This window comes from Vicia villosa, linkage group LG4, assembly GCF_029867415.1.
Source record: "Vicia villosa cultivar HV-30 ecotype Madison, WI linkage group LG4, Vvil1.0, whole genome shotgun sequence".
In the NCBI taxonomy this organism is placed as follows: domain Eukaryota; kingdom Viridiplantae; phylum Streptophyta; class Magnoliopsida; order Fabales; family Fabaceae; genus Vicia; species Vicia villosa.
Window position 1 is genome coordinate 106093229 of NC_081183.1, and position 12479 is coordinate 106105707.

Consider the following 12479-nt stretch of genomic DNA (forward strand, 5'->3'; position numbering starts at 1 on the left):
GGAGGTTGTACCGGAGAAGATGACCGGAAGCTCGTTCCGGCGTCTCTTTGAGCTTTTCTCGTTTCAGTCTATTTGGTACGTGGCAAGTAGGCATTGGTGTTTATTCCAAGCTTTTTTTCTCTTTTGGCATTATTCATATGATTGGAATATTAAGTGCTAGCTCATGATTGGTCCAGATCTCGGTTTTGTCTTATATGACTTAAAATTATTTTTGACCCATTGATGCTAAGTCTACATGCATGTCACCTTACATTCTATAGAGTTTAATGATAACACATGTTGAATAGGATAAGAAGGAAATAACATAAAATGTGAATAATAAAAATTTGGGTCCTCAATAATCTGAAGCTTTGGGACGAGTCGCTAGCACCACCCCTTAAGCCCATTATCACTCTCATTTTTGGAAAACATAAACTGAACAAAAAAGCTATGTTGAGCTTATCCAATTGGGACTGCGTCCTACTGCTTCCAGTCCCATTAATTTCAATCTGAACCCCCCTGGCCACATTAATTCATGTGTAGATTTAGTTTTTTTACATAGTTTTTCTATTCTTTTTTAGATGACAAAAACCATACATTTTTCTAGATTTTAGGATTTTAATAACATGTAATAAACTCTTACCTTTGTTTGATTTTTGCATGATAGAAAGAATATAAACATGTGTTATTTTCCTTGTTAGAACTTAGGTATTTTGACATATTTTTGTTCTAGTTTTGTTGATAAAAATGACATATAAAAAACAATAAGATTTTTTTATAAGTTTTAGAGATTAAAATCATCTTTTTGTTAGAATTTAGGTAATAATATCATTAAAATTGTGTTAGATTTTTTAGGTGATTTTTGAGAGTTTAATTCTTAGTCTTTTAGAAATTTCCCCATAAAATGCAATAAAAAGATATTAGCTTCTTAATTAGTTTTAGGTTAGTTTAATTTTGACTTTTAATTGAATTCCTTCATAAAAAACATATAAAAATATTAGTATTTTTAGGCCATTTTCTCATTCTTTTAGTATTATTTCCTTATCATGTTTTGTACAATTTTTGTATGATTGTTTTACTTAGTTTTAGACTATTTTTAGTGATAGTGATATTTGTTCCAATTTGCATGTTCCCTTAGACTTTAGGACTCGTAAATCAATATAGAATATTAGGTTAGTCTCCCTTCTTCATTTCTTTTTTCTTCTTCAACTTTGAAAAACCTAATAAATACCGACGATGATCATACTACTATTTATTTTATAGTGGGAAAGAAATGATCGTAGACCCCGGTGTATTTATTTTCTACTTAGTGGGAAAGAAATGATTGAGGTGTAGACCTTGGTGTATTTCTTGACTACTACTTAGAGAAATGATTGAGGTGTAGACCTTGGTGTATTTCTTGACTACTACTTAGAGAAATGATTGAGGTGTAGACCTTGGTGTATTTCTCTAAATACTTAAACTCTTTTTGGTATGATCCAAGTCACAAATAAATTCCCTTTTAAAAGACACCAATAAAAAACACTCAAAATACTTAATAAAGGTTCAAATCTAAACAAAGTAAGGAAGTGGTGCGAAGCCTTCTAGTGGGTTTTGTTCATCATGGAATTACCCTAAAAGACACAAACCAAATCCTTTCTTTTTCTTTTTTCCTCGTTATCATCTAAGGGCAATGTTATTTCCGCTCGATCGCATCGTAGGTCGTCCCTTATGCAAGAGCGTGAACATTAACTCCGTCCAACTAAAAAAACACAAAACAAACAAAAACATGTGAGCCGAACTACGACGCTCTGATTCTTGAAAAGGATACGTAGGCATTGGGTCGCGGGGCCTAAGCAAGAAAAAATGTAAATAATGATTTCTTTACCCCGTATTTCTTTCGCATGCATTCACATTTAGGCTTTAGACATAGATTACACCTTATAGATAGAAACAATCATAGGTGGAAACCGCCGAGTACGACGGACGTGAGAGGTGCTAGTATCTTCCCCTTGCGTAACCGACTCCCGTACCTAGTTCTCTAGCCGTAAGACCCTGTTCTTATTCTTAGCTATGTGTTCTGATATTCCTTTCCCTCGATGGAATAAATATATTAATGGCGACTCTGGTTATTTTTTTGCGAGCGTGCGATAGTAAGAATCTTTGAATTACTAACATCCCATGTTTCCAACTCTTTTGCATATTTTGCTTCATCCTTGTTATCGGTAGGTTTACCCGAGGTTCCATCAACATAACTCCACATCCTTTTTCCTTTTAAAAAGTTTTTCATCACATAACTCCAATAAGGATAATTTTCTCTATTGAGTTGGACACTAACCGTCTGAAGAGAGTCATATTTATCATTACTCATTGTAATCAATAGTGGGATAACCAAAACACCACAATTAAATAAACTATCAAATAAAATTGTTCCAAAGAGAATTAATAATAAAAAACAACATGTTCTCATTGTATCAATAAATAATGATTTTCCTCCATTGGCATATCACCATCTAACCGCTAACGACATAACTTTTTTCTTCTTCTTTTCAATCTAAAAAAATGTGTGATCAATTGAATAATATCACATATTCCCCGCCTACCAACGATTCATTCTTGGAGGAATACAATCAACATATAAAGCAACTTCAACACCTACCAACAATTTAGATACACACTAGCTAAATGGAAACCGGTAAATTCAATTGAAAAAGCAACGTCGACACTAACAAATCAACATAAAAAAAAAGTACGAACCACTTTTCCGTACAAACCACTTTCACGGGAGATCCAAATTAATCCAAGCTCTTTGATACCATGTTAGCAACAATGAACAAATATAAACATTGAGAAAGGGAAAGAACCTTTAGGTTAGGATTTCAATAGAATGAATCAAAAGTATTGTGAGTAAGGGTTACATCAGAGTATAAATACCAAAAGTAAATAAATACCTAACCATCCTTATAAAGATTAAATAAAATATAATAATTAATAATAATAACTAACAACTTGAAGAGAATCCATGAAGCATGTGTGTCCGGAAGTCACTAAGACATCTTGTTCAACAAGTTTCTTATACAATTTGCTAATCAAATAATTATTTCAAAACAACTTCAATTGAATCCACTACAAGAAAAATGACTTATTTTGACACTCCTTTTTTGTGATGCTATATTATTTGTCACTAAATATAACTTTTACCTACACTTTTATTCAATTTTTTCCCTCACCTTTTCTCTTTATTCGAAAACACCTTTTATAACCCCTTTATACAAAGAGATATTATAGGACCATAAAGTTAAATTTATCTTGAATTTTTATTTTTACTAAATCTATCCTTTAATTTTATCGTTAATTTTTTTAAAGAAATCTATCATTTTAACTTTACTTTTTATTGAGTAAAAAAAAATTTTTTGTATGTAAATTTTTTTTATTAAAAGAAAAAAACTACTTTTTTTTTCCGATTCTTTCCTTCCTTCTTCATCGCATAATTCGATCCTTCACTTTTCATCATCGAGAATGAATTGATCATTTGCTCTTCATCACCGAGAAAGCTCTTCATCATCCTACATAGTTTAAGGAGTATCAAAATGCAGCTATGTCGGTATTTATTACTCTTATGCATTTGCTTTGCAATAGACTCAAATTTGTTGAAGTAACCATGCTGTTTGATTTTGATATCATAGGATCAATTTATTTTCATTCTCACAATTAGGATATGAAATTAATGTTTTTGTTAATCTTAAACTATGATATATTACACTAATTAAGGGTTTGTTGGTTTCAATATGTAGTTGTGGATGTTACCAAGATATCAATGTGGTGAAGGAGTAACTACTAATTGTAAGGATATTTCTTGTGGGCTTAGAGGTGTCATATCTGTGTGTAGGTTTACTTTTGGCTCCTACCGATTTGTAGGATTATTCTAGATTTCAATCATGTATGTGTTGAATATCATTAGTATTAATGTCACTAGTGAACATGACTGCAAGTTTTTCTCTATTTGAGATTTCGAGCCACTATGTCATTTCCACTGTCTATTTGACATATATCTAACACAAAGTATTTCTTCTCAACGCCATTTAGGGACGGGATTCTATTCTATGATGTTTGCTGCTTACTTTCATTGATTTTGTAATGGGTATGTGATGGTTAATTTGTAGCTTCTCCCTTTAGTTATTTGAATTGAAATAGAAATTTTATTATCGAATAGATGCTAGATAGCAATTGAATCATGAAGTTCCTGAAAAATTGTTGAATATGTTTCTATTTCTTATTTCCAAAGAATGATTACTCTCTTGTATGATGTAATATGTCAAGGAGTCATTTATGTTATCATCTATATATTTTGAATCAAATAACACATTTGAAATGTAATCTATCAAGGATATGATGAGTTTATTTTATCATGAACATAGAGGTACTAAGCTAGACTATTTAAGCTGAAGAAAACATTAGTGGTTTAACTAAAAGGATATTTTTTGGTTAAACGGTGATGATTTGTTGGATGATTTTCAGGTTTTATGTTAAGATAACATCTGCAATAGCTGAGGAAACACATATGCCTTTTTATCAATTCTTGGCATCTAGCATCACATGCAAAAAAAAATTGGCTTGTAATGTGCTCATATTATCGCTACATCATTGTTGTTGTGTTGTTATATTTTGTTGCTACAGGTTGTGGTTGACGAATTGATGGAGAATTGGTGCCAAATTTATCGTTTCACGCTATGCCCACCAAGTGTTCGGTAAAAGTTCTGAACCGAGATTCTTCTTCCTTTATCTTACATTATTTTGTAAATTTATTCGGTTTTAGCTTATGTATTGTGAAAGAGACCATTGCCACAACTATTCTAATTGTTGTCATCTGACTTGGAGATCGTAGGTTTAAGCCTTGGTCTCGTGTATTCAGTATCTTGCTTATGCAAAGATAACAATATGGCCATATATTTTCTGATTGTAAACCATTCTTTAACATGCTATTGAGTTCATAGAAGATACTTGAAAAAAGTGAATCATGTCCCAAAAATTGACAGCACCCCTTTATAGCTTGTGAACATGAGTAAGCTTCTATCTATAAAAAGTTCTTTACATGTTATTATGTTTTCTCTCATTCCAAATTTTAAGTTATTTTTTATTATGTTTTCTCTCATTCCAAATTTTAAGTTATTTTTTATTATGTTTTCTCTCATTCCAAATTTTAAGTTATTTTTTATTATGATGATAATTTTATTCTATCTATGCTGGTGTAATGCAGCACTGCAGCCAGGTGTGAGGGTCCGTAAACCTGCACCTACCAAAGGTCAACCAGCCGTTGCTGCTACAGAACCACAGGTTGAGGAACCCCCATCTCATGCCGTTTTCTTCGATCATATCTAGCTTTTTTATTCAATGATTCTTAATTCTGCATCCAATAACTAGTTTTTCGGTAATCATTATTCATAATGTCATAGAATGCGATAACCATTAGTTATGAAATGTGTTTACAAAAATTATTAGCTATATATAGTTTAGTATTTTTGATTTATTGTGATGTTTTTTTTTTTTTTTTTTAATTTTGACATGTTTCTGGAAATGTTTCCTTATGCAATTTTCATTTTTTGGCGATTGAGTCACTTTTAAATTACCCGTGAAGTTGTTATTACGGAAAGTAATGATTGTTATATTAGAACTGAACTCTGCCAATTCAGTGTGCAAAGATCTACCCAGAAAGAGCCATCAAATTTATTTTTAATGATTCACAGGTCATACAATTTTGACATGTATTGGGTTTACTCATTTATTTATTAAAATACATGTGTTGTGTTTAATAAGATTTGTTTAATCTTAGTTTTCCTGATATTTAAGCTCTTTGTTGATTTTGCAGGAATTTCTATTTGTGAGCTCGAAATGTAAGAGGTATTTCCACAACCGTTTGAAGCCTTCAAAGCTCACATGGAATGCCATGTACAGAAAGCAACACAAGAAGGTGATTGCTTAACACTTAAACTGATACGTTTTTAATTAGATTTAGCAAAAACAATATAAAAACTTAAGCGTTTGAACATAAAATTTCAATCAATCTACATAGTTACAAAGTGAAGAATTCGTAGTTTACTTGTGTAGAGTTTCACATGAATTTACCACGCACCAAGTTATTACCTTAGATCATCTTGTCCAATAGCTCCATGACTTATTTCATGCTTCAATTTTATGAATATGATGTGCAGGACATTGCCTAAGGGGCTGTGAAGAAAAGAGGCGTTGCGCCACCAAGAAGCTCCATTTTTGGTGCTACCCTGAAAGTCATTCTGGAGAAAAGAGCTGAGAAGCTCGAAGTCTGAGATGCAGCCATGTTGCTACCGCGAAAATCAACAAAATCGCCACTAACATATTTATCCTGAAAAGGAAGAGAATGCCAGCAAACCACGAAACAAAACAACGGTCTCACGACCAGAGAAGAGGGTAAGGGAGTCGGTTGCGCGAGGGGAAGGTATTAGCACCCCTCGCGCCCATCGTACTCGATGGTATCCACGCTTGTGTCTAAGACTATGGGTGTGTAACAAATCTACGCCTAAACTGAACTAGTATGCATGCAAAATGTAGGGAAAAGAAAGAGTTATACTCGCACGGGCCCTACCCCGCTGTCTACGTATCCTTTTTGAGGAATCAGAGGTACCATAGCTCGGCTAACTAGTTTCTGTTTGTTTTGTGTTTTTTTAGGTGAACGAGTTACATTCACACTCCGCTGCTCGACCTTTGGAGTCTTACGCTTGGGAATGAAGCGGAAATAACAAGCTCTTAAGAAAATAAAATCAAAAAGTATGGTTTGTGTTTTAAAAGATGCATGAGGAAAACCTAAGCTAAGGGGGAAAGCTTGCTACCTATGTTATCATACAAAGGGTACAAGACTAAACTAAACTAGCAACCTATGGGAAAAAGCGAATGCAAACAAAAGTATCACACAAATGAGTCTCGCTCGTAAAACAAACACCTACTAGCGCGGGCCAAGTAGTAGAAAAACGGTCCCTCTATAGCCAAGGGGAGCGTATCACCAGAGTCAACCAAGCATTAGACCTTGCGCAAAAAGATATCGGGCCATAGACAAAAGGAGCGAATCTCTCTCAGCAACCAAGCTGTCACAGATCTAAAAGGAAAATGGTGCGTGCGTACACCGAGCATCAACATCGGTCAACATGAGCTAAGAAACGTGGGGGTTCGATTGCATGAACCCGCTTCACTTTACCCATTGGGCCTTCGACTCGACGATCTTGGGGAGTTGTCCAGAACTCTGAACTTGCAAAAAGTGAGCATATGGACGATCTGGGGACTGAAAGTTGCGGGGGTTGATTGCTAACCCTATTCTCTTGCCTTCTCGAGGACTTACAATGGCCTTTGTTAGGACTTCCTGCAAGCACAAACGTAAACACACCAACAAAAACAGAGCCTCTTTCGAGGGCTTGTCCAGATGCGATGCATGTCTAAGTTCTACTTCTCATGTTAAAGGATGAAATAAAGCGATAACATGTGAGAAAAGGTAAAATGAAACGAGATCAATACCAAACGGATTATGATCCATAAACTGCAGCAAAATAAGAAAGAAAACCAGAGATCCCGCAAGCGAACTAGCAAAGGCAACAGCAAATAGTCAGCACACCAATTAGCCACATAAGCAAACAAGGGTTGACATCGTGAAAATAAATCACGCGTCAACGTACGTATCGAGCATAATCACAATACACCTGCAAGAGAAACAAGCAATCCAGACAAACATGTATAAAGTGAAACACATGTCTCCAAGATGAGAACACGACACAAGGAGATGAATTTGTGTCCCACAAATAAAGAGGAACGCAAATGAAATAAGTATCATCGGTAATCGGCTTTCCACATGCCTTGAATACTAGCACACAAGTTAGAGATAACAAAACAATCGCAATCGGAATTGCGTTATCATACTATAATCTAAGAGAAAATGAATAACTAACGCAAACATGAAATGAACATCAAATGTCAAGGTGAAAACAAACATGAATAACCTACAATGATTCAATACCAATCATCTCACAAGATAGCACATTTCACAAGCTTTCCAATGATATAAAGAACATGCAAATCAGAGTTACAAGTAAAAAGATATGAAAGATTGAAGTTAGGAAGTAAAACAAGCAAAAAACACAGCTTTGCATTGACCTGAAGAAATCATGCGTCGACCTGAACATGGCATGCGTCAACCTGAAGGGTCGGCCTGAGCAAACCCGAGCCTGGCAAGAAAGACCATGCGTCGACCTGAAGAGATCATGCGTTGACCTAAAGAAGTTGTGCGTCGACCTGAGCTAACCCGAGGCAGGCGAGAAAGAACATGCATCTATGCAGCCAAAATAGCCAAAAAAACAGCTTTTCACAAAAGCGACCAAAATGCGATCCGCCACAAACAACCATCGTACGAGCAACGATACCACATGCAATGTTAAGAGCCATAAGCATTCACATTTGTGTAACATGTAAGATTTAATTCATGCATTAAAATTATAATTAACCGATATGCAAACAATCGACGCTTCGGTGATGCAACATGAGCATGAAGAGCTAAATCCAACAAATCCACATTTTATCATCGATAACAAATAGCAAAGTTAAGAATCCAATTAAACAACATCATTTAACAAATCGATTGGTTCTTCAAAAGCTCAATTAAGCATTTCATCAAACAATTATCATGCAAGCCTTGGATCTTAAGCATCGTGATCATGTCATCAAGAACAATTCATTATCAAGCCACAAATTAAATCAATTAAGCATATGCATCCTGAATTATCATTCCACAACCAATTGTCACATGCTAGTGCACAAAATTAAGAACAAATACCTCGCACGATCAAAATATCAAACACTTAGCATGAGTTTTCTTTAATCACAAGCAATATGCACATATTAGCAACAACAATCCACCAATAAGTCTCAAAATCAAACAAATAAGCCATATCAACATGAATCATTCAATCAACACACAATTATCACCATAATTATCATAGATCCATCATCCACAATTGAAAATCATCATGATCAATTTCGAACTAAGCAACAAAATCAATGATCTAACAAAGTTTGTGGTGAATTTACCGGATCAAACGAAGATACTGAGATCGGATGAACACGAACGCGAACATGACATGAACACGAACGAAATCTAATAGATGTAGAGAGGGAGATTGGCGCGCAAGATCCTGTGGAGAGGGAGAGAGGCGCGTGATACTTTAATTGGAGGAGAGGACCTTGATTTGTGCTTTGATCTTCATCTGTTCTTGAGATTTGATCTTGAATTGATGAAGATTGATGAAGTTTTTGTGAGTTTTTGTAGTTTTGATTCAAGGAAATTGAGAGAAAGTGTTTTCAGAATTTTGGGTGAATTGAAGTTATGAGGGAAAAAGAGGGAAAATGGTTTATATAGTGCGAGTGGTGAAATGTCCAAAACGCCCTCAATTATCTCTTTTTGGCTCGTTTACAAGGAAATGTGGCTCGATTCGAAATTCGGAAACGAAACCAACGTCAACTCAAAGATGACTAAATTTGTGATTCATAGACGCAAGAATCGTCTTGATCCGAGAAGCGGTAAAGAAATTACGTGCGTTTGAATGACGAGAAACGCCGATTTATCTGGCGCGACTGTGCAGAATTTTGTGCGTACCACTCAAAGAATTCGATAAAACTCATCCTTCCGTTCGAAATCTGACTGAGCACGTGTGACGAAGAATCGAAGCTAATGAAATTTACGAGAGAATTCCATCTGAATGGGCTTCATACAATAAAAATCGAAGAAGTTATGAATTTTCAAACTCGTCGCAACATACCCGAAAACACACTTTTCAGTGAAAAATCACGACGCTCTTCAAAATGCTGGGCATTTTCGGTGCATAATTGGTCGACGGCCCGAACATATGAAATCTTGAGAATAACGGCACAGAGCTACAGTTAAAATTTCAAGCGAATCTGACAAGCGGATCGTGAGATATGAATTTTCTAAGGCCCGAAAACCTACATTCAACACCATTTTTCACTTTGAAAGCTCAAGTATTTTGCTGATTCGACCATCTTCCTCATAGAATTGGTTTCTAAGCCAAACACGAAAGTTGTAGGGAACGTCGAAATAATCTCGGCCACGAGAGAACCAAGATCATAACACCTTCCAGCTAAGATTTGTGAATTTCTTCGCATTTTCACCGTATAAACCAATCTTCACGTCACATTTCCTTAAAACCATGAAAACTCTTTATTATTTCTTCTCTCTTTTCGAACGACGAAATAAACGTCTTTGATAACTTATAGCTCAAATAAAGAGGGAAAATTTAAGGGTGCAACATGTAACACCCTTCTAAACCCCGCGGCAAATTAAATATGTTTATTCAGAGTACATGAAATAAGGGTGCCACAATTCAAAATAAATTAAAAACATCGTTCAGTCATGTCATGCATTCACTGAGGCAATTCTCATTAATTAAAACAATTCATGTAAACACAGCGGAATTAAATCAAACAGATTAAGTTTAACATCTTTCAAACTAATCCTTCAAACATCAAAACATAACTAGAGTTATAAAACATAAACTCTAAACATCACGTCCCCAGTGTTACAACTATCAGAGCATGACACCTGACGCTAACCAAACAACTGACTCATGAGCTAATCCTTACCGAGTCGAACAGCCGCTATGCTCAATCTGAAAATGACAACATGTAAGGGTGAGTCTTCATCATAATTAACAAATGTTATAAGGTTATAAGGCAATAACACATCATAGCTGCATCGTTCACCCAATTGTTTCATAAATAAACATTCAGACAAGTTTCATCATCACAACAATCAACCAACACGCCATTAATAATTATAACACTAGAATACATCCAATCATATTATAAAGTATGCATATGTATGAACTGACACTATGCATGTGGTACCAACATCATCAAATGGGAATAACCCATGACCGATCCAACATCATCAAGATACGGCCCTGCCAGCACATATTCCACACAATGGGAATCATGCCCTTTACTGATCCAACACATCATCATGGATACAACATCATCAATGAATATGAATGAATGCAAACATACATGAACATACTTATACCATCGTCAAGTCTAATGAGTAACATCATCAAATACTCATTTCATCATAATCATCATCATCACCAAGCATGTTTATATATATATGCATCATTCAATCACAATCACATCATTAATCATCACATAGATTATTTAATAAGGTTCGTTTAGCTCGAAACGGCACACGAAACGGACCAACGGTTCAAAAGTTATGAACTTTTCAAAATGATTCATTTTTCAAAAACCTTCAGCCGTAACGGGTTACGAAAAGGCGTAACGGGTTACGAAAATAATTTTTCAAAAAAAAGCTTCAGCCGTAACGGGTTACGAAAAGGCGTAACGGGTTACAAAAATAATTTTTCCAAAACACAGTTTCAGCCGTAACCGGTTACGAACAACACCGTAACCGGTTACGAACTCGTAGCCAGCCCAAAAACCCCATTTTCACGACCGTAACCGGTTACAAGCCCGACCGTAACCGGTTACATCACCTGTAACAGCAAAAAAAAGCACTTTTGACAGCAGCTTATTTCCATCCAACACAACCCAAATCGAATCATTTCGACCATGCACGAAAACATAATCAATTCACAATTATTCCATGTCATTTCATGCCTCAACAACACATTCAAACACAATCAAACATCACAAACAAGCATTTACACATACTTTATCAATTTGAAACACAACATCATCCAAATTGACTCAAATCCCTAACTCTATCATATGAATCAATCGATACGAATTATACCTCTATTCTATGCTATCAACCCCTAACCCAATAATAGTTGATAATCAGACAAGTCCCCCCTTACCTTAGCCAAATTCTTGAATGGGTCTTCTTCCTCTTTGATTCTCTTTCACGTTCTTCAGCTCCTCTTCTCACAACTTCTTGTTTTCACGTTCTAATTCTTTCTCCTCTTGTTTTCCTTATTTTATGAAAAACATAAAATTAGAAATGGGCTCCTTCACACTTACACCCCCACATTACTAATTCCACCATAAGGCCCAACAACTCAACATTTTATATTTCTTTCCACATAATCCCAATAAAATGCTAATTCAAATTAATTAATTTAAAAATTTAATTAAACTAATTAAATAAGAAATTTTGGGATGTTACAACTCTCCCCCACTAAAAGAGTTTTCGTCCTCGAAAACATACCTCAAGCAAAGAGTTCCGGATAGGAATCTTTCATCTGGCTTTCCAACTCCCAAGTGACATTCCCATCAGCCGGTCCTCCCCAAGCTACCCTGACCAAAGCTATTTCCTTGCCACGCAACTGTTTCAGTTTCCGATCTTCAATCCTCACAGGTAAAGTTTCAACGGTCAAGTTATCTTTCACCTGTACATCATCTACCTGAATCACATGGGATGGATCCGCAACGTACTTCCTCAACTGAGATACATGAAATAAGTCATGTAGATTTGCAAG

At 35.3% G+C, this 12479-nt stretch overlaps 1 long non-coding RNA gene across 4 annotated transcripts; it reads left to right on the forward strand.

Moving 5' to 3' along the window:
• The first annotated feature begins 3442 nt into the window (after positions 1-3442).
• LOC131599432 (uncharacterized) lies at positions 3443-7745 on the forward strand. Of its 4 annotated transcripts, XR_009282767.1 has the most exons (6): positions 3443-3562; positions 4636-4706; positions 4844-5020; positions 5216-5292; positions 5825-5926; positions 6168-7745. It is a non-coding gene; the product is annotated as an uncharacterized LOC131599432 (long non-coding RNA). The 4 variants fall into 4 exon arrangements; XR_009282766.1 differs by having other exon boundaries at positions 4636-5020; XR_009282768.1 differs by lacking the exon at positions 3443-3562 and having other exon boundaries at positions 3586-5020; positions 6168-6402; positions 6661-7745.
• The last annotated feature ends 4734 nt before the right edge of the window (positions 7746-12479 follow it).